The 20,211-nt window shown below is 42.8% G+C and overlaps 1 protein-coding gene across 1 annotated transcript in view; it reads right to left on the bottom strand.

Annotated features, from left to right (window-relative positions):
- Nucleotides 1-20,211, bottom strand: part of LOC131663448 (protein suppressor 2 of zeste-like) — a 204,591-nt gene that overhangs the window by 119,689 nt on the left and 64,691 nt on the right. The window contains exon 3 of the mRNA XM_058933870.1: nt 7,941-8,043. The gene's annotated coding sequence lies outside the window, so the exon portion shown is untranslated. The remainder of the gene's footprint in view (nt 1-7,940; nt 8,044-20,211) is intronic.

A 20,211-nucleotide genomic window follows, 5' to 3' on the forward strand; every position in this document is an offset into this window, starting at 1 on the left:
ATCGTCTTCTTCTTCTTGCGGTTTCGCCAACGGACCTTACGACCTCTTCTCTGGCATGGCGGTCTGCGTAGCTTTTAACTCGACCTCATATTATTGCCAAGACTTTGCACAATAATTATGGTGCCTTCTCTACTCGCGCGCGAGCGCTCACGGAATGTATAGTTGACATAAACTATACTTAATATACTAGTTGACATATACTTAATAAAGGGTTGGTTCATGTGATATAGCCCTGATTATAGTGTTTTTAGCGCTGATTTTTGCTCGCGTTAATTGATTTTTTCTGACATTACTGTTTTTCAACAGGGAGTGATGCACAAAAACGATTTATAGTTGAGACCAGATTTTTTCACATTATTTCACGTAAACTGTGCTTATCTTGCATTAATTCCATTGTCACAATTTCTCCGCTTTAAATCTTTCTTCTATAAAGTTATGTGTTAGTTTTCGTGAATTGAAACAATTATCCATGATTATCATATTTTAGTTGAATTTTTACAGACGTGTATTGATATTCTTCTACGTGACCTATAAAATATCATAAAATCATCTTTATTGTCATATTCATCACAAGAGAGGCGCTGTCATCTTTCATTGTTGTCATAAAATACTTCCTTGATAAGTAATTCTTTATTTTTAAGAAATTTTTTCGTTTCTAAAGTTTTATACATTACAAAGACACGTTTAAAAATTTTATAGTAAATACATTGGTAGCCAATCAGTCCATGAGATCTTACGCACTTATTACTATATCACAGAAACTAATTTCAATATTAATAACCATCGGTGAATAGTTAACATATTATTGCTAACTATTAGACTAAGCTATTGTATAACTTTTGAATCACAAGTATAGTAGAAATTAAGTAATTAAATTTAGCAGCTTTGTATTTTATTATTGAAATTCATTCATATCAATCTATTTTCTATATTTTATTTCACATAAAATTGTTTTCGTAAGTCTCAAAGTATTCTTTATTTCATAAGTATCAGAAGATTACCTTACACACCTGTCTTCTAAATCGTGAACCATTTGTTCTACTTATTATTCGTGCCGGCATTTAAAATAAGCATAAAGTATAAAGATATGCCATACTATACTAATACTATATAGAAAATACTAAATAAAAAGTATAATATTATTGTAAAAAGAGTGGACGTAACCCAAGCTTACTCATAACTTATTTCGAGGCGCCTCGTGAGAAATCGATCGATCGCCTCAGTTAGGCCAGTCACGAAACGCGACCTTAGCAAAAACTGGACATCCGCTGACAAATGCGCGCTCGTCCAAGTTGATTATGTCTTTTTGGTTGATTCCCTTCAAGCGACTTTTTCATACTTGATGAAGTCATTTGTTTAAGCACCCCTTTTCCTAGTATAAATGTATCTATTACTTATTCTGGTTTATTTACGGAACTAAATGGACTTAGGTAAGTAACTGCGACCAATTGAATAAATTGCTTTGTAATACTAAGCATTTAAAAACATTGAAATTATCTTGAACATGTGTGCATTGATTCATCACAGATATTCCACCAAATATTTTAATACGCAATGATATCTGTTTTTTCATAATTTTTTCCTTCCATAATTCATAGTGACGAGTGATTTAGTGCATGGCGAGCAAGATGTATTCACTTGGAATCTCATAATTCCTCTTATCAGTCGTTTAGTGACATTCCTTGTATTATCTGTTATATTCCCTTAGGACAGTATCTTCAGATAAAAGTCCTATATTTCAGTGACATCGTTCGTCCTATCAGAACTTCCTACTCTGTCGTAAAGTTGATGTCGAAAAACTTTGTAGTGGATAAATTATTGATCAATATATTACGTAATTAATACTATGACATTGGCAAGTTTTAATATGAAAGCTATGCCAGAATGACTTTACGTGTGAAATGTTTGTCCAAAAAATACATAATTTTTCCCGCTGAAAAAATATAATCTTAACCATCTATTGGATAAGACGAGAGAATTGAAGCTATAGGCGAGACGCAGTGGACAAGAGACAAATAGCGCTCCCACGAGGCGAACCGAAAGCGCGCATTAATCTGTATCAAGCTGTCGGCATCAATATTTAATCGTAATCTGGCGAATTGCCACGTATAGACGTAGGCGTCTCTCCGTATAACGCTTTGATACGAGAGCTTCGATCGATATATACATAAGTCCTTGCCACTAGGATTTCTGGAAGCGCAATGCCGAGGCGCCTTTATAAGCTTAAATAATGTAACCGCGCCGGCGGATCGGATTCCCGTTGCAATTCCCGCACTTGCCAATGCAAAATCCAACTCTACTTTTCTCAGTGTAAGTGCGGCTGAAAAATAAACAAAAATTCAACGTGATTTATTTCCTCGGGATATCAAAAATCACGGATCTAAAACACCAGTTGATTTGAAATCAATTTTCGCGACGAGATAGATGAAAGAACAAGCTTGAGAAAAACAAGCAAAAAAAGCTACCGCGGGCACGAAAACGTTTTCGAAACAATCACCGAAATATCTGGAAGGAAAGTCCCGTGTCGATCCGAACAAAGTTGCGCCCGCCACGTGTCAAAGAGGAAATTTACGCGCGTGTTACGTCTGCGTCGAGCACGCGCGCAAGCGAAAATTATTTTCCTAAGGAATCCCGCGAAATACTCGAAAAAAGATCCCGTCCGGCTTTGTGTCAAAGAAAGCCGCCGCTGCCGCCGCTATATACCTCGTCAACGTCGTCGTCATCGTACGTGTCGTAAAGTTGCTACTCGTTGTGTGTGTATATATGTATTCGCTTTCTCGACATCTTAAACGCGCGGATAGGCTATTTTCGGCGCGCATTGACTCGTGCACGCGGACGCGCGTAAGGATGTAGCAGAAGTGCTAACGCGATCTGTAAAGATTGAGCGATTAAATGCCTTGGCTGTTGGCGTGAGTTAAATTTGACGTCGATTGATTAGCTCTTAATGCTGCGCTTTTATTCGCAGGGACGAACTGTGCGATTGATTGTCAGGGAAGAATTCCGAGGACGTAGAGAAAGTGAAGATAAGGTGCGACTACTGACTAGATGACGAACAAGTCGAGAAGTTCGTGTTGTAATAATGATTTATTTCAGAAAAATCCAGATGATGATGAATTGTTGGTGATGTCATTTGTGACAGAATTAACATTTATAAAACATTTGTATTTCATTCTAAACTTTCTGTTATTTACTAATATTTAGTTAGCACTACAATAATGCAGCTATACACTATTTTCAAAACACTTTGAATACTATTCTTATGCTCAGCTTCAAGAGCCAGCCTCCTTTCTAAATTTTTAATTTCAAAACTTTGACGTTTTCAAATTTGAACTCATTAATCTCACGTTTGAGTCGTCAATCACAGTTAATAGTTCGCCGGAGATCAAAGAGCCCCGATCTTTGTCATTCCTTTACGTCATGCAATCAGGAACCTCAGAAGAAAAAAAACAAGTGATATTCGTCCAAAACGATTTTATTTCTCTCCGAGCCACAATAATTTTTCCCCACATCAAACATCAATCTCTTCATCAACAAGGATTTTGTTGTAGCTTAAAAGATTTATTTTTTACTCCATAATAATAACAATAATAACAACAACAACAACAACAACAACAACAACAACAACAACAACAACAACAACAATAATAATAATAATAATAATAATAATAATAATAATAATAATAATAATGATAATAATAATAATAATAATAATAGAAGAATCCACTTTATAGCCCCGAAACAAACGCCCTTTTCAAAATAAAAAAATGATTCATAGAAATGTATATGTCGCAAGTTCCTCGTTGCCATTAGCATGAGCTTCGCATTAGAACAAGCTATCAAAAAGGATACGCCTGCTTACAAAGACCATATCCACACTCATATGTATATGTATATATATACATGTATATATATTCATGTCCCCTTCAGAAAAGTGGCTATGGTGTGTCGCCTCGGGGTCTCGTGGCAGCGAGAAAGAGAGAGAGAGAGAGAGAGAGAGAGAGAGAATTTCACCGCGGGGAGCGTGAAACAACAGCCCGCGAAACGCCGGTAATTTACAGGCTAGCTATGCGCCCGCGAGTTTATTAAGGCGTTCACTATGCAGTGCGTCACTTTTGGATACGCCTTGCATAAGCGACTCTAAGACTGATTTAAGAGCGCAAATGAGTTTTTATATTGGCACGAAGCTGCGGAGTCTTCTAAGCTTGCGGCAGTGTCACCTGCTAAGAGGTGCTTTACGTTGTTTTGTCGGGAGTTTATGTCTTTAGTCTGGTCGTCATCGAAGGTACAATGCAACTTCTACCGGAGTAAAAGTGAAGTGCGCCTTTTTTGCGATTTTTTTCCCCCTCAAACGATTTCATATTCGCTGTTTTCGAAGTTCGAGCAAACTTCTTCCAGCAACAGCTGCCGATGACGATGTGGCACGGACGAAAGACGCAGATGTTGCCTTTCAATCCTGTCGTTACTTCTCTCGCTTCTTATGGGCGTGTGGTTACATGGGCTTTCTCATTGAACGATTCATTTCCGGCTGAATTGCTTTGCCCAATTCGCGTGGCGCGTCACATTTTCGCCACGGCTGCATGAACTTCGGCGATGGATTAGCCCTTAACTTTAATCCATCCTGTAAATCGATGCCGTGCTTGCTATTTGAATAATTGAGTTGGACGATTGGATGCGAAATTAATAATCGAAGAATAAAAAATGGCTGTTTGAATGTGAACTAATTGCACGAAAACGTTGTTAGGGAGGATGAAAAAGAGCTCAGAGTGGAATATGATGGATAAGTACCAAAGAGGATAAACGAGGTTCGGTCGAGTATGGCTTAATGAGAGTGAATTTAAAGTCGGTTTTTAATGGAGGTAAAACGCTGAATTGAACTCCTAGCGTTTTTTATAATTTTTTGAACCTATTGATGGCTATTGAATCCGAAAATTCGTTTAAAATTTATCAAGAATTTTCGCCTTTGCAATAACTTAACTAATTCAATATGACGAGCATGTGTTTGAATTGACGCCGACATAAGAGATGAACGCCTTATTAGCTGACGCGCGTTATGCGCTTTTTATCGTTGAATGGGAGTAGGAGATATCGGAAGGGAGCAAAAAGAGAGAGAGAGAGAGAGAGAGAGAGAGAGAGAGAGAGAGAAAATGAAGTGTAGCCCCGTTTGGCCGCGTAGATTTCAATCGATGCGCGCCGATGAGGAGCACATTGATGCGTGATTAAAGAGCATTTATGTGTAAAGCCAATTACGCGGCGGCGGCGTGTAGGCGCGTTCGCTCGGAACGCCGTGTCTCGTTCTGATATCTCACGTAAACGTGTTCTACTCTATTTATGCGCGTAGCGTTATTCTTTTTAATTTTAGTGCGCTTATTTGAGTGAAAATGAGCTTGCAAGCATCAGCTCTCAATTGGGGTTTGTCGATTTATGCTGGTGACACCGTTTTATCGGTTGGATATTAAGTGACGCTTGTCTTTGCTGTGATTGTTTGATAATTAATATCTTTTTCATGTATTAAAGAAGCAAGAATAATATTGGCCATGAATAAATATTCAATAGCTGAAAATAAAATATTTTTCAACTTTCTCGATAGTAATCAGTTGAATTAATTGTCCCTTTGCAATGAAAACAACGAGTTTTACCAAAAATCGTCTCTCCGATCACGGTAATAAACAAATATGACAAGCACGTGAACGAAATAGAGTCGAAATTCTGCTCTTAACTCTTTTATCGCGGCTGAGTTACATCTGAATCATTTAATATTCACGTAAAACATTAAGATTTTATCATCAAAATGTACATGATCAGAATAAAGAACGCTAGCTTTACATGCAACACATTACCGAATAACGTCAGCATCAGATCGTCGCATCTGCCGATAATTTTTCATAATCTAAGCGATCCTCGAAGGAATGGTCGTAGCCACTTGGGGATTCGTACGCGGGGTCCAGACGGGCAAACAAAAAAAAAAAGAAGAAGAAGAAGCGAGATGTATCGGGTGGAAGACTCGGGTCGTTAGCGTCGCAGTCGATGTCCGCGCGCGCGCGCGGCAACGAGTTCATCGGTGCGTCGAGCGCTTGGCAAGGATTTTCGGAGTGTGGACCCCGAGGCGACGTATGAATAAAGTACACACGTACACGAGAAGACGAGGACTCGGGCAAATGAAAAATGCCGAGACGCGCTCGCGATCAATGTAAATATATTCATGACGTGGGGTGGCTCTCTCGCGCGCGGACTTTTATAGACGAGAAAGAGAGGGAGGGGGAAAGAGACAAAGAGAGGAGAGACAGAGAGAGAGGACACACACTTCTGGACGGCACATAACTCACTCTTTGGCAGTTCATTACAATTTAAAAGAGCTGCCTTTGTCAGCGAGCGCTGCCCCGTGTGTTTTCCAACGGATATTTTTTCGCGCGGTGTCAAACTGTCAGCTCTCTTGCACAGCGAGGACAGAAAAGAGGGTGCGGGATCCACTATCTTTCTCTCTCTGTTTCTCCTTTTCTCTCTCTCTCTCTCCTTTTTATTTCACGCACAAAAATTGATGCATCGCCACGATGACGTTTTCGCTATGCGCGACGTATAAATCGTCGACTTTCACCACTGCCGGAGTAGCATCATTTGTAAAGAAGGAAGCAGAAGAAAGAACACATGATTGTTAAGGGTCTCTGCGTAACGGACTGCTTAGCGAGTTATTGACTGGACCAATTTAATGACTCCTCATTTGAATATGCGCGCCGCAGTCGTGATATCAATGTTACCGACTCACTGACAGTAATGATCATTGGAAGCGAGCTTTAATGATGCGTAATTGATATAATGATTATCGATCCGTCTTTGCAACATATTGTTTCAGTATTGATCGGATGTTGTGAAATGATCTCACTGTTTTCGCATCGAGAAAATACACATGGAAACGTTTTTCTAATTTTATTGAAACTGCTAAAAAATTGGACACCTACTAAATAACTTCTTGCATAAATAAAACCATGCAAGAAGACAACTCAAAATAATGGTATCCATTAGTGGCTGAAAAAAGGAAAAAAAAGACAAAATAAGCACTCAAGTGGAAAATCGCCGTCCGCCTCTGCTATCGCATGCGGTACGAAGTGTCCCAAAGGAGCGTGGTGGTCCGCTTGCAAGCTCGTTTCGATGGAAATATAGCGGTAGGAGAGAGAACGAGTAAAAAAAGGAGGAAGAAATTCGCCTCGTCCGGTCATATGCAGGCGATATAATAGTCGCGGGCCGTTCCCGCACGAGAATAAATGGAAGAGGCGCCGTTGGAAAATGCAGCGGCAGCTTTATTCCCAAGGGACACTATATATATATATATACAGCACACCGACGAGAGAGAAAATTGATATGTATTTCGTAGCACGGCCAATCTATCGCTCACATTGGTCAAGCGTTCGGAATTTTAAGTTTGCGATACGTTTACGAGCATTGTGTCCGTTTGGAATTTATGATTTCTTACTTTTCTTTGTTTTCTCTTTTCTCGTTCCTTGCCCCCGGACGATAGACGGCTGTAATGAGGCGATACGTATAGGCAAATGTAGCTACATACAGAAGACAAAACAAAAATGACGAGTAATCTATTACGCGATTGCACGAATCGAGATGATAAATAGACAGTTTGCACCTGCAGTGCGCCTCATTGGTATGAAAAGCGAAACGCGTTGCTTTGGCACGTAGATTTTGGAAGTTATACGAGCGCATAAAGTTGGCAGTCTTATATCGCGGGGATCGCTGTTCTCAATCTTCGCAAAAAGGGATGGTCGCGCGCACTGGTCATCGTCGGCCTCACGAAATTGAATTTCTGTCCCACAGGACGTTCCCCGCATAAGTATCGCGATATATCTATATACAGCCGAAGATTATGTCGGCCTTCGATAATTCATAGCTTATTTATTCATTGTCTCGGCGGTGAATTGAAAGTGGACAAGTCTTACCGTGTGGCACCCATCCGTGATGACAGTTTTGGCAGCAGCGAAGATGGCGCTTTCCTGGCGTGAAGGATTCGCAAGTGCAGCCAGTGACGGTACATCTGATCGACTGAAAGACAAAGTCGTCGGATTATAAGTATCGTGCAATGGAATCACCCGACAGATTAGAAATTTATGTATGTACGCAGGGAAAGCTCGTGTCTCGAGGGCAGTGATAACGAAAGGGCTCTCGGTCTAGTCGTTCGTGTGACGCTAGCGGCCCTAGAGGGAGAGAGGCAAAGGAAAAAAAGGAAAAAAAGGAAAAAAAGAGTAAGTGGCCGATTTTTAAGGAACCGTGAATATTTTTCGCCCTTCGCATGGAAAATTATGCCCCGGGGACGGTTCGCGCAGCAGCAGCAGCAGCAGCAGCCTTCGATTTCTCGTTGCTCGAGGTGTATTATACGACGCTCGGATGCTTTCATAAACAAAAACGAGCGAGAAAAGGGATGCTGCCGCTACTCTGAAATTTTCATTAGGCTCGGAGTCTTGTCCCGTGGCAGCAGAGCCGAGTCACTAAATGTTCTTTTTGGCGAGATCCTCGCGTACCTTGATAGAGAAATGCGACGTAACGTTGCGAGCTTAATTGAAATATTGTTGGTGAGTTGCGCGCGCATCTCGTAGAAATTTTCGAAGCAATGCTGTCCGACGCAAACACTCTTTAGTATGTAGTCCAAACAATCGAGTAGGCAACAAACTGAATTTATCCTCTGCCGTGGCTGACGATGGAGCATGCTATTGTCTCCGGAATGACGTGGCAATAATGCCGATCCGTAGAAAAAAGGACGACACGCGGTGTCTCTTAAAAAGGCGAAGAACAACAAACGGCGTCTATATCTACCGACAGAGCGAAGCTTCGAAAAGGTGTACACCAGTACACGCTGACACAGGGTAGTAGTGAAACAGCTTTGGCTCGGTATAAGGCGCGCCAGGTGCCGTTAATATAAAGACAAATGAATCGAGGCTTCGCTTCGCCTTGCCTGCGACCCTCCTACGCCATGTGTCTTTATATACTAAGAGTATATGACTTGCGCTCCCAGCTAAAAGTACATCTAACTGCCTCTCTGTTAAGCTCTGATTTTTAGCGTCACGCCTGTAAATTAGATAATGCTCGCGCGAGGATCAAACTTACTTCATCATTCTTTCGATTAGCTCGAGGATTTATACGGCGCCGTCGCCTCAAATTCACCGTACCTTGGATTTTCGAGTACTCCGGAATTCATACTCGACAAGTCGACGCGCGAAATTAAGCTTCGAATGACAAGTCGTAAATTACTCGCGCGCAGCGGATTTCCAACTAGCCGCGGCGTGCGATGTCATAATTAGGTGCGCGCGCGCAATCTAATCGCACGCACAAGCGCGAAAATTTTCAGCGCGACAGACAGAGCGGCTAATTGCAGTGGATATTTCCATTGCTTTTTTTCCCCTTCCTCGCACTCGACGCGCCAATAAATTTTCAGCTCGCTATCGTCTCGCGCGCGCTGAAAACTGGTTAATTATTAAATCGGCGAACGTGCGCGCGCGCGCACACACGTAAGCGCAGAGACACGCGCGCCAACTTATAATCTCTCTTGCGCGAGAGCGCGTATAAAGTCCGTGACTGCAATAACTCACTAATGCGCGTTATTAAGTGCTGCTTTGAACTTATGAATAAAGCAATATCAAGACAAATGAAGCGAGGCGACACCCACCGTATCTGCCTGCCCGTGCCCGCCGCGCGAAAATTTTATCAGCTCGCGCCCATTATTTATGCTCTCGCGAGAGAAAAGGAGGACAGGCGCGACTTTTCCCCTCGCACGGTCGTACACCGAGGATTGTTAAAACTCAGCCTCCTTTCGCGATTTTCACGGACTCCGTGGTCGCGGCGTCAGCTTCGGTTTTTACGAGTCACGAGGCATTTATTACCTCTCGCAGGAGAGCTCCTCTCATTATACATACGCGCAGGTGTACCGCACGAGCGAAGAATAATCGGAAGTAACGGCACACCTCCGCTCTTTTTCTCGTTGTTTTGCTCTCGCGGCACCGTTGGCCGAGATTGCGTATGACAAAACGACGCGCTCAACGAGCAGCTGCCGCTTTAACGAACCCGAAATCACGACTTGCCGCCGCGAGAGAGAGAGAGCAATTTTTTCGGCGCAATCGCCGAAAAAACTCACGGCCTCCGCGCCCGAATTGTTTATACATCGGATTCGAGAGCGCCGCAGTTAATGTCACACTTAATTGCCTCGCCCCGCGCATTTCTCCGTAGAATGGACAAATTAATTAACGTGTACGAATCAATTAAGACTTTTACTCCGAAATATATATACATATATGGAGGAGTAACGACCGAGAGTTAATTTCTTCCTTCGGTTCAGGATTGAGTAAGACATCGTGTACACACTTGACGGCGCGACCGAATTTACGAATTTACAACCTTCCGTTGTGCGTACGCCAAGTGTAAGGTACATAACTTGATTTTTTTATAACGCGGTGAAAGTATTACGAGACTGTTGCGTGCGCGCACGCCTTGATGGTCATTTGCGTGTACGTAGAGACAAAGAACGAAAAGATATTCGGCGCTCAATTTACGAGACGATCGTTAGCGGGCGCGGGCAAGCGCGTTATTTAATTTGCCGACGGTTTATGGCAATCTAAATTCGAAATCAAACCCATCGAAAATCATACCAAACCGAAATCGGCCGATCATCTCGTTTTCATTCATTACGTATACGAAAAGCCGCGATCGCAATGAAAGATTAAAACGTATATAACGCGAGCGCATTAAGTATTCCTATACTTTACATGCATAATCCGGCCGATCCATTAGTCTCAGAGAGGAGAAACGCGCGTGCATTCCCATTACGGAAATCTATTCAGTGCGTGTGTGCGTCGTGCAAAAACAAAAAAATAGCGAAGAACAAGAAGAAGAAAGGTGCACTGCACGAGACAAGCTCGTAAACGACGATAATTTCGTACTAATCTCGACGGTTATCGCTGCCTCAGGACTCTATGCGCACCTCGTGCAAAAATCCAAGTCCTCGTCGATATCGCCTCTTGGGTATCGCTAAGCCTACGGGACTGTATATTCCTGTGCGTCTTCTGTATCCTGACAAGCTGCCTCGTTAAAGGGCGTGCTCGAAGATACGCAAGGTGTACATAGAGAATAAACGATATGCATTTTTTTACGACACTTTACTGATGCGTTTGTAAGACGTTACGTACTTGTATTCTTTTTTTTTCTTTTTTTTACAATTCTAACATTCGCATGCATACGAACAATGTTGTTCAATATATTACTTATGACATTTACTCAGTTTTAATTTTATTGCTATGATGTATAGTCGACTTTTAGAGACTGTTCTAATATGTAGTTATTTATATTTCTTATAGATTAAAATAAAAATCAATGTCTTGCCTGTTTTGTTGCTTTTATAAAGACGTACAAGATCTGCGAATACTAAGAATATGTACGTACAATGACATCATAATAGAAACTGTAAGGAGGCACGTCAAAACATTTATTTCAGAATTACTGTATACTTACAGGTTGTTTTGTAGTTTGAATTTTCATTAAATGAGGTCAATAAAGAGTAACCCTATTCACTCAATGGTTTAATATTTAGTTTTTGCCTTAATATCTACATAATTTGAAACTTGTTTTACTCATGTTATTGTCCAAAGATAGAAGTAGTAATTATGCAATATTAAACTATCCATCGCTTCGGTATATTCTACGTCTGTTTAAATGTATATACGCAATTTATTAATGGAACTCATAAAGTAATAGTGTAATATTATTTCGAACTAGGCTATTTTATAAGAAAAAATATCATATTCAGGAATTGAGCTGAACGTTATCGTGTTTAAGTTTTTTAGACTTAAGTTTTTTAAAAGTTTATTGAAAAAAAAATGATGGATTTAATTGTATACCATAAACGCAATAAGAGAACCAGAATATTGAAATAATGAACCGAGGACTGGATTGGATCATTTATTGGAAACTCGAATTATGGAAAATGACGTTTTCCTTGGTTAATGGAGATAATAGTATTATGAAGTAATAATTTTCTTCATTACAAATTTCAACCTAATAAGTTGCTGATTCCTGCTCTAGTTCCATTATTAGATATTAATTGTAATTTTAATTAAACATTTAAGTGACTTTTCACTTCATCATCTTTCACCTATTAAATAATTATTTTACATTTTAGCAATATTACGTTAAGGTGAAACGTCACTTGAATGCTTAATCAGCAACTTATTGAATCTCTAATCAGCCGTGAAAGCTCTATACGTACGAGCATTGAGAATGTTGCGACATTCGGCGCATCGCAAGGGTAAGCGTTGTAATAACCGCGATGTGGCGAGCACGAGCGAGCCAAATTCGGCGGAAAGGCAAGAACTTTCGAGTGACTGATCGGGCTGCGTCGAGGCTCGGAACAATCGTGTTTAATAAACAAGGCTAATCTTCCGTTTGGATAGCGCGCGGCGCGCATCGCGCATCAATTCCGAGCGGGCTCGCAGTTGGCGCGGCCCACCGAATTAAATCTCAAGTATATAAAGCCGATCTCTCGCGCATGGCGCCCACTCGACGTGGCGCTGCGGCTCCAGTCTATTAATGAACACCGGGGGGATTTGGGCAATGCAATCGTTGCGCCGCGGATATATAGCCCGTGGACACAAACCAGTTGTTGCTCCGCGCAGAGCACGTCTCTCTCTCTCTCTCTCTCTCTCTCTCTCTCTCTCTCTCTCTCTCTCTCTCGATGCAAGCCAGCGAAGCCGAGAGAGATTAATGCGCGAATCCAGTCATTAGCTACTTATACGCTTGTCATTTGCGAGTGCTCTTGCCTTCAATACTTGACTGCGTTTGCGTTGCATACTCGTCCACTATTCTGTCTTTTCAGTCTTGCACGTTTCACTGTCAATTTTTTTTCATTCCTACAGCTCGGGTTTTACTTCCCGTTAGAGCTGTCATTGTGCACAATCAACGAAAATTGATTACCGTTGGAAACTCGCAATCATTAATGAAATTAATCGTAAGTAAACAGTTTCAGTAAATTTGCATGAAATAATGTTTCGCCCAGTGGTTAATAAAATACAAAGTGATAGCTCAACGGTCACGTGATAAAAGACATATACGGATTACAAAATAAATCATCGGCGTACAAAGATCCACCGCACATCACGTATTAAATAACCATAAATTCACTAGTTGAATAATCAAAAGCTGCAACATCAAAGCGGTTCTTCGGTCAGTGATTCGCGCACCCCCGCGCTCCGCACACATAAACCTTCCCTTCGTACATTTCAACCGAATTGGCAATGCAGGGAATTCGCGCGAGTAGCGTAAAAATAATGAAAATGCGGTAGCCGTATTGTCGCCCACAGTAGCAATATCGAATGACAGATAAGGCGCGAAATGTCTCGGAATTGAATGGCACAGAAGAGAACAAGCGGCGATAAATATATCGCCAGGCGACAAAGTTTAACCAAGACGTACAGCACCCTTAGGAACACTAAGTCACTCGGCTCTCATATGCGTTTACCCGGAATAATATCAAACCGCGCTAAACCTAAAGGGGGTGCAAGGAGAATGCGCGGGAGCAGACTGGACTTGGCAACGCGCAAAAAAAGGGGAGTGTTATGGAGGATTTCGAAAATGTTGTGTTTTCGATTTTCTGTTTACTTATGGATTTCTTCAGATACTTATTCGTGGTAATTCATATTTTTAGCAAAATCATTTTTCATACAAAATAAATTTCAATGAAATTGTAATCGTATAGAATGAAAATTTTCCTACGGTCAACGTATATCTTTCGACATTTTATTTGTAATTAAATGTTATCATTTAATAAACGCAGTTTGAAATTTTTTTCAAATCTAACAAAATGAAATGCGTTGTATTATTAAATTCACGGAAGACTACAACACAACTTTCGTTATAATCTGACAACGATACCATTTCTAAAAGAAATCGAATGGACAGCACTACAAATTTCAGTTCTAACGCTTACAGATGAAAGAAATACAGCAGTACCATGTCGTTTTTGAAAAGCAAATTTTCCTAATCCCGTAATGGTCCGGAGAACAACAAGTCTCCAAGAATGTAGAGCCGTCAAGTTAGCTTTGGCAGCAAAAAGAAGGGAAGAAAGGATTAATTCGTACCGTCGAGTCGAGTTTAGAGGCTGGGCGTCACCTCACGTGGAAAAAGAAGACGTCCACACGCGTAGTATATATATGCGTGAAAAAAAAGCGAGGTCTGGCGCCAACGACCACCGCTCCGCTACGCACAAGAAAAGGAGGTCGACCTGGCGTCTGAATTATTCAGGAAAATTGGTAAATCTGCAAAAAGGAAAAAAGAAGAAGAAGAATAAAAGCTTGTGTGTGAGAGAAAATCGTCGAGAGAGAATATAGACTTCTCCACTTAGAAAAAGAGATCCTGAAAGAAAATTGGTTTTTCACGTGTCGACGAACAGTGCCCGCGTAAGCTGGGTACGTATAAGTACTGCCCCGACAGGTAGATGAGCCGCCCTGTAAAGATATGCCTTTTAAATCTTATTATACTACTTTAGCTCTCGTTGGGAAAAAGTACGGCTGGGATATATGCCACCCGTGAAGTGCAAAGCCCACCAAGAAAAATACATAAATAAGAAACAATTTTTTTTATTATTATAAAAATGTAAAATGAAAGAAAATACGAAACTGATACACACGGCACGATCTTTAATTTACTCGCTCTCTCGTAATCTATTGGCATATCACTGCATATATTAAGCGCGCGCGTGTTGGAGATTTTTTTTTATTAGCATCCGCGTTCAGTAGAACAAATGGGCATCGCGTTAATACGAACGGCTTTATAAATTCGCCCTCGTTCTCTCTCTCTCTCTCTCTCTCTCTCTCTCTCTCTCTCTCTCTCTCTCTCTCTCTCTCTCTCTCTCTCTGTTTCTCTGCAATGAGTCTGAGCGTAAAATTTCCATCGCGCGTGCTCGCGTGTATATTTCGTCAAACGCATTAATTAGCCATTTTTTTTCGGCTCGTCAAATGTGGCAGGCTCGCGCGTGCGAATAAGTCACATGAAAATGTTGTAAACAATCCTAGTCGAGCTACCGAATTTCCTTAGTATTCTGCTGTCAAAATCGATGACTAATTATTATCTACGCTTTGATTGATATCAAACATAACAAATCTCCGCCTTATTACGGCAAAAAAAGTTTAAAAAATGACCATGTCATGTGTCACTATTTTCCTATATCTCATTCTTTTTAATCAGAGTAGAGAGAGAGAGAGAGAGAGAGAGAGAGAGAGAGAGAGAGAGAGAGAGAGAGTTAACGCGTAGAGCCGCGGGTTCGCAGAGTCTCTATTGATCGGCAATTTCCGATTGGCTCACACTGAAAGGGGAAGGAGGGCGCTTAAAGCCCGTCATCGATCGCTGCCATTGTCTAGCGCAGCTGACTTTTCATCGAGACGTGACGGCCACACCTTTGCGACTTGAGTTTCTATCTCTCTTGGCGCTCTTTCGTCCTCGTCGTTCACCACACGATCGGCTAGAAAATGAACTGTAATGGCGCGTAATGGCAGCTGCCAGCGAAGCTCCCGATATTCCCAACGTAGCCAGCCTTCTGATTCGTTCGTCGCCCGTTTTCTCCTCGGAAGGCTGTTGTAAAACGAATGATCGCTGCTGCCGTGAAGATCTATTTCCGTCGTGGGTTATATTATTTGAGTGTGCTTCTTTTCTGGTGCAGTCGTTTGCGGTCGAAGCTGTACTGTTAGTTCTCTCAAATGTCGGCGCGATCGCCGAGTCAGATCGATTCGCGAGCAAGCTGAGCGATTGCGATTTCGCTGTGATTTCGCGATTAGGATTATTTTATTTATGAATGTTTTGCTCATACCGCGTTGCAATTATAGTCTTACGGCGCCGGCAGGTGTTGCCAAATAGACAAAGTGACACATACACAGGCGCTCGCGGGATCTCCCACGATTTGCATTCTCAACTACGCCCTGCGCGCAAGAGGGAGAGAGAAAGAGAGAGAGAGAGAGCACGCGTGTGTTCTGATAACTCCCTGACACGACACCCGTATAAACGCCGGCTCTCTCTATTCTCGTTCTCGTTTTCTTCTCCTCTCTCTCTCTCTCTCTCTCTCTCTCTCATTCTCTTTCCACTCTACGCGCCTCGAAAATTAAATTGCGGCCCCGATCAGCATAACCCGACAGTCCAGTTCATTATATATATCTCATCGTGTGTAATATGGTCAGAGCGCTTCTCTGATGTGTTTCAAGTTCCGAGGCAGGTCGATTGGCTTTTTGGATTCGATGCGCTCGGTTTGGCGCCTGGATGACTTTCCTGTAGTATCATGCTTGGAAATTAGTGTGCGGATGCCGTATGCGTGGATTAGTATGATGCACGTTGTGTCATCGCTTACGATTTCTCGTCATTCGACTGATGAACGACGAACTGTGGGGTCGACGATGAGCGACTAATGAAATATGAGATGGCCCGATATTTCAATGTCTCAGTGTATTGTTGTATTTCTAATTGGAAAGTATGTTTACCTATGTCTTACTAAAATTCTGTTCATCGCTTCAAATAGAAATGATGTCATTTGATTTATTCGTGTTATCCGAATGGTAATTCCGAAAAGACACCACACTTATACTACTACAACGCACATCGGTACTATGATGTGTTAATGTGTAACGTGAAACCTGTCGAGGACCTGATTAAGTGCGTATTAAAAAATCGTTTTCAAAATCAATTTGTCAAAAGGCTATTTATATTTCGATACTCATTAATTCGAACACCTAAAGTTCGCGAGCCCGAAAGAAAAAGGAAAAAAAGAAAATGAACGGAAGAGGTAGTAAAAAAATGAAGTCGAGCATATATCATCGAGTAGGCTCTGAAAGGCGTCCCAATAACGCAGCCAATCTAACGAATATCCTATGGCCACTTCCTCCGTATTCCAATTTACAGATATGAATAGTCTAGAGTCTCCTGCTCTCTCGTCCTTTCTTAAAAACAAAGGCAAAAACAGCACACCTTTAGACTGCGTGTATATATAGTCAAAGGAGGCCGTCTACCCTGCAGCGAAAGAAAGAAATAAAGAGGGAGAGAATAGAAAAGAAGAGAAGAAGTCGGAGAGAGAAAGGATGAGTAGATTACGGTGTCGAACACAAGCAATTTATTGCTAATTAACTTCCCTCGGCTTGTGTGTGTGCCCTCTGTCTCGCTCTTTTCTCAGTCCCTCTCGTGTCGCGCGCGCGCGCGCGAGCTCACCAAAGAGTACAGAAAGACAAGACTCCCTTCTTCTTTATACCCCCCTGAGTGGACCGAGCGACTGGCCAAGAGAGACAGAGAGAGAGAGAGAGAGAGAGAGAGAGAGAGAGAGAGAGAGAGAGAGAGAGAGAGAGAGAGAGAGAGAGAGAGGACCTCTAATAAATCGAAACGACGGACGCACGACGAAGCAGCCGCTGCGCCAAGCGAGGAAAAGGGAATATAATGCAATGATGGGACCTTCTCGTGCCAGGAGGTCGTGATCTTTACGAGACCAGAAACAAAAAGAAATCGAACTCATCCGTCCATGCGCGCTGAGATACGCTCAACGTTTTCGCTGAATGAACGACAGAGGTTCACCGCCGAATCGCAGAGGAGCTCGACCACGACGACAGGGCATCGCGCGATAAGAGCGCGGAAGATTGTCGTAGCACCGTCGCGATCGAGAAAGAAGGAACCACGAAAGAGCGGGCAGCTTTAATGGCCCCTGTGTTTCCTTTGTTGCGACTCATTGTGCGAGCCGAGGATAAAAATGGCGATAACGTGACGGCAAGGCACACGCATAGCACGCGACGGCGGCGTCCTGTGCTGCAGCTGCCTCGCGAATCACCGATTCATCTTACTTGCGATCGCTCTCGTTGTCTCTCGAGTTCGTTCGCCCACGCGATCTAGTTCTCCCCGCAGATTGCTGCTGCGCATTACTGCGAGTCCCGGCGACTTTCCGCGGAACATCTGTATGCAGTGGCAACGCTGGCTCTCGGCCCTTTATGGAAATAAGGAGCGCGGAGTTTTGGCAGTTAGCGCGCGAGACCGCGGCGTCGTGCCTCGCAACAATTCGCAGGCCACGTTCGATAAGTTTCGCGCCTCCCTGTCTGTGGCGTCAAAAAGAGATCGGCGAGCGTGCTCTCGCACCGTGCGCGAAAGTGAGTTACGAAGGCGGCGGCAGCCAGCAGCATAAACGGACCCCTGGACTCTTTGCGCCTGATGTACGCCTCTCGCATGCTGCGAGATGTAAGTGCTCGCGCGCGATGCGAAAATCCTCATGGGAATCGAGCGGAGTCCTTGCCTGCCGAGAGAGATAAGGACTGCACCGGCCAGTGAGAGAATGCGCGAAGAATAAAAATTTTGATGATGAGTTAATGTCCGATAAATCTCCCGAGCGCGTCTTCATCATTTTGTCGCGAGTGACAAATTTATTGTTTGCCTTGTTATTACGGCTTGGAATTTCTCGCTTGATTCATACGCCGCGCAAAAAAAGAGACGTTGCAATAATGCTATGCGCTGCGCATTCGTATCCTAGTGAATAACAAATGATGCAATGATGCTGTTGGCGGAGATTCGAAAAGTAATTACATACTGTGTGCCGTGTAGTATTGTTTCCGAGAGAAATGCTCTGGTGATCGTGGCACGTGGAATTGAACCGATAAAAGACACATACATAACGTGTACGGACAAAAAGGAAACAGTCGTACTGGCAAGATGAAGATCCCACCTGAGATCGTGAAAGGGCCTCCCAAGGTACATGACGCACTATCTGGTACTTTGGTTCTTTTTCTCACCCGAGCCGATGTCTGATATATCGGCTCGTAAAAATCGCGGGGAATAAAATATCTCGGCGGGATCTCGCCGAGAGGCCGAAGGTCGCGCGCTCACGCGGCACCGAAAGGTTTTAATACGAGACTTGGCGGTGAGCTTGCACGTCGCACGCTGGCATGCAGCGCGCCATTCCAAAGAGAAAGAGGTGCGAACATTGTTAACAAGTCCCGTAATTTATATGTTTCCTTCTGATTTTCTCGGCAGAGGTGCTCATTCCGAGATTGCGAACTTGAAAAATTTCTAATGATATACAAGTACTATTTTTTTCATTGAATATTTAAATACGAACATGCTAATATTATAAATATTTACACCAACTTCTGTGGAAGTGACCGACAACGGATACCGACAAAGCCGAACGGAACAGCACTTTCGAATTTGAAAATTACTGAACGAAAGCGCATATTTCATTGCAACTCCGCTCGTTTCACTTGCGACAAAAATTCAAGCTTCCTCTACATTCTTAATCGGGCAACAAATCTCTTAGTTGAGCGCTCATCGCGCATTCAGTACGAACGGGCACGGTCGCGATGTTTTCGTAGCCTGTTATCCCGGCTGCCATAATTTCGAGGTATATAAACACTGATTTGGCACGGGCACGCACACAACGCCAGCAGTGTTAATTCCCCCTTTTCGCTTAGCGTCCCCCTGTAACGATGACGCGGCGGCGGCTGACCGATGCGTCCAGATAGAACAATGACGAGCGTTTAAAGCGATTTAACTCTCCCTCCCCGCCCCCGCCCCCGCCCCCCTCTTTCCGCCGTCGAGCCGCGCAGAATCCCGACGAAAATACGACTAGTGATCCGGTTAAATTTAGACGAGCGAACAAGCGAGGACGAGCTTTCAAAATTCCCGGAACAATGGACGAGCTTGCAAGTTTGAAGAAGTTTTTAATTAAAGAACACCGTCGGCTTATTCGGACGCGCGCGCGAGCCTCGTACCCGAGAGCATAGAGAATTTTCTATTAAAATATCCCCCCGTTGTTTTTCTTCCTTCTTGTTTGCGCCCGTGCGCGTGCAAAGAAGCGTCTTTATTATCGTGGAGCGTCATCGTAAACGAGCTTGCAAACTGCGCGAACAACAACGACGAAGAAAAAAAGAAAGATGAAGTTTGCGCTTTACGACGACGTAACTAAGGTCGTGAGCTTGCCGAACGATCTCTTTTCGATTGGAAATTATATTTGTTTTGCAAAATCGCCGTCGTCCCTCGCGGAAGAATATATTTAACCACACACAAAGGCAGCGGTGAAGCATTGAGGCAAAGAATAGCGGTGGGCGAGAGAAAGCATAAGAGCAATAGTCCACATAAACACACACGGAAAGAGACTGAGAGAGAATACCGAGCTTGCAGGAGAGAGAAAGGGGATGAAGAAAAGCTTCGAGTCTTTTTGGCCAT

Source organism: Phymastichus coffea, unplaced genomic scaffold (assembly GCF_024137745.1).
Source record: "Phymastichus coffea isolate CEN01 unplaced genomic scaffold, Cenicafe_Pcof_1.1 PCOF00036, whole genome shotgun sequence".
NCBI classification, from domain to species: Eukaryota; Metazoa; Arthropoda; class Insecta; order Hymenoptera; family Eulophidae; genus Phymastichus; species Phymastichus coffea.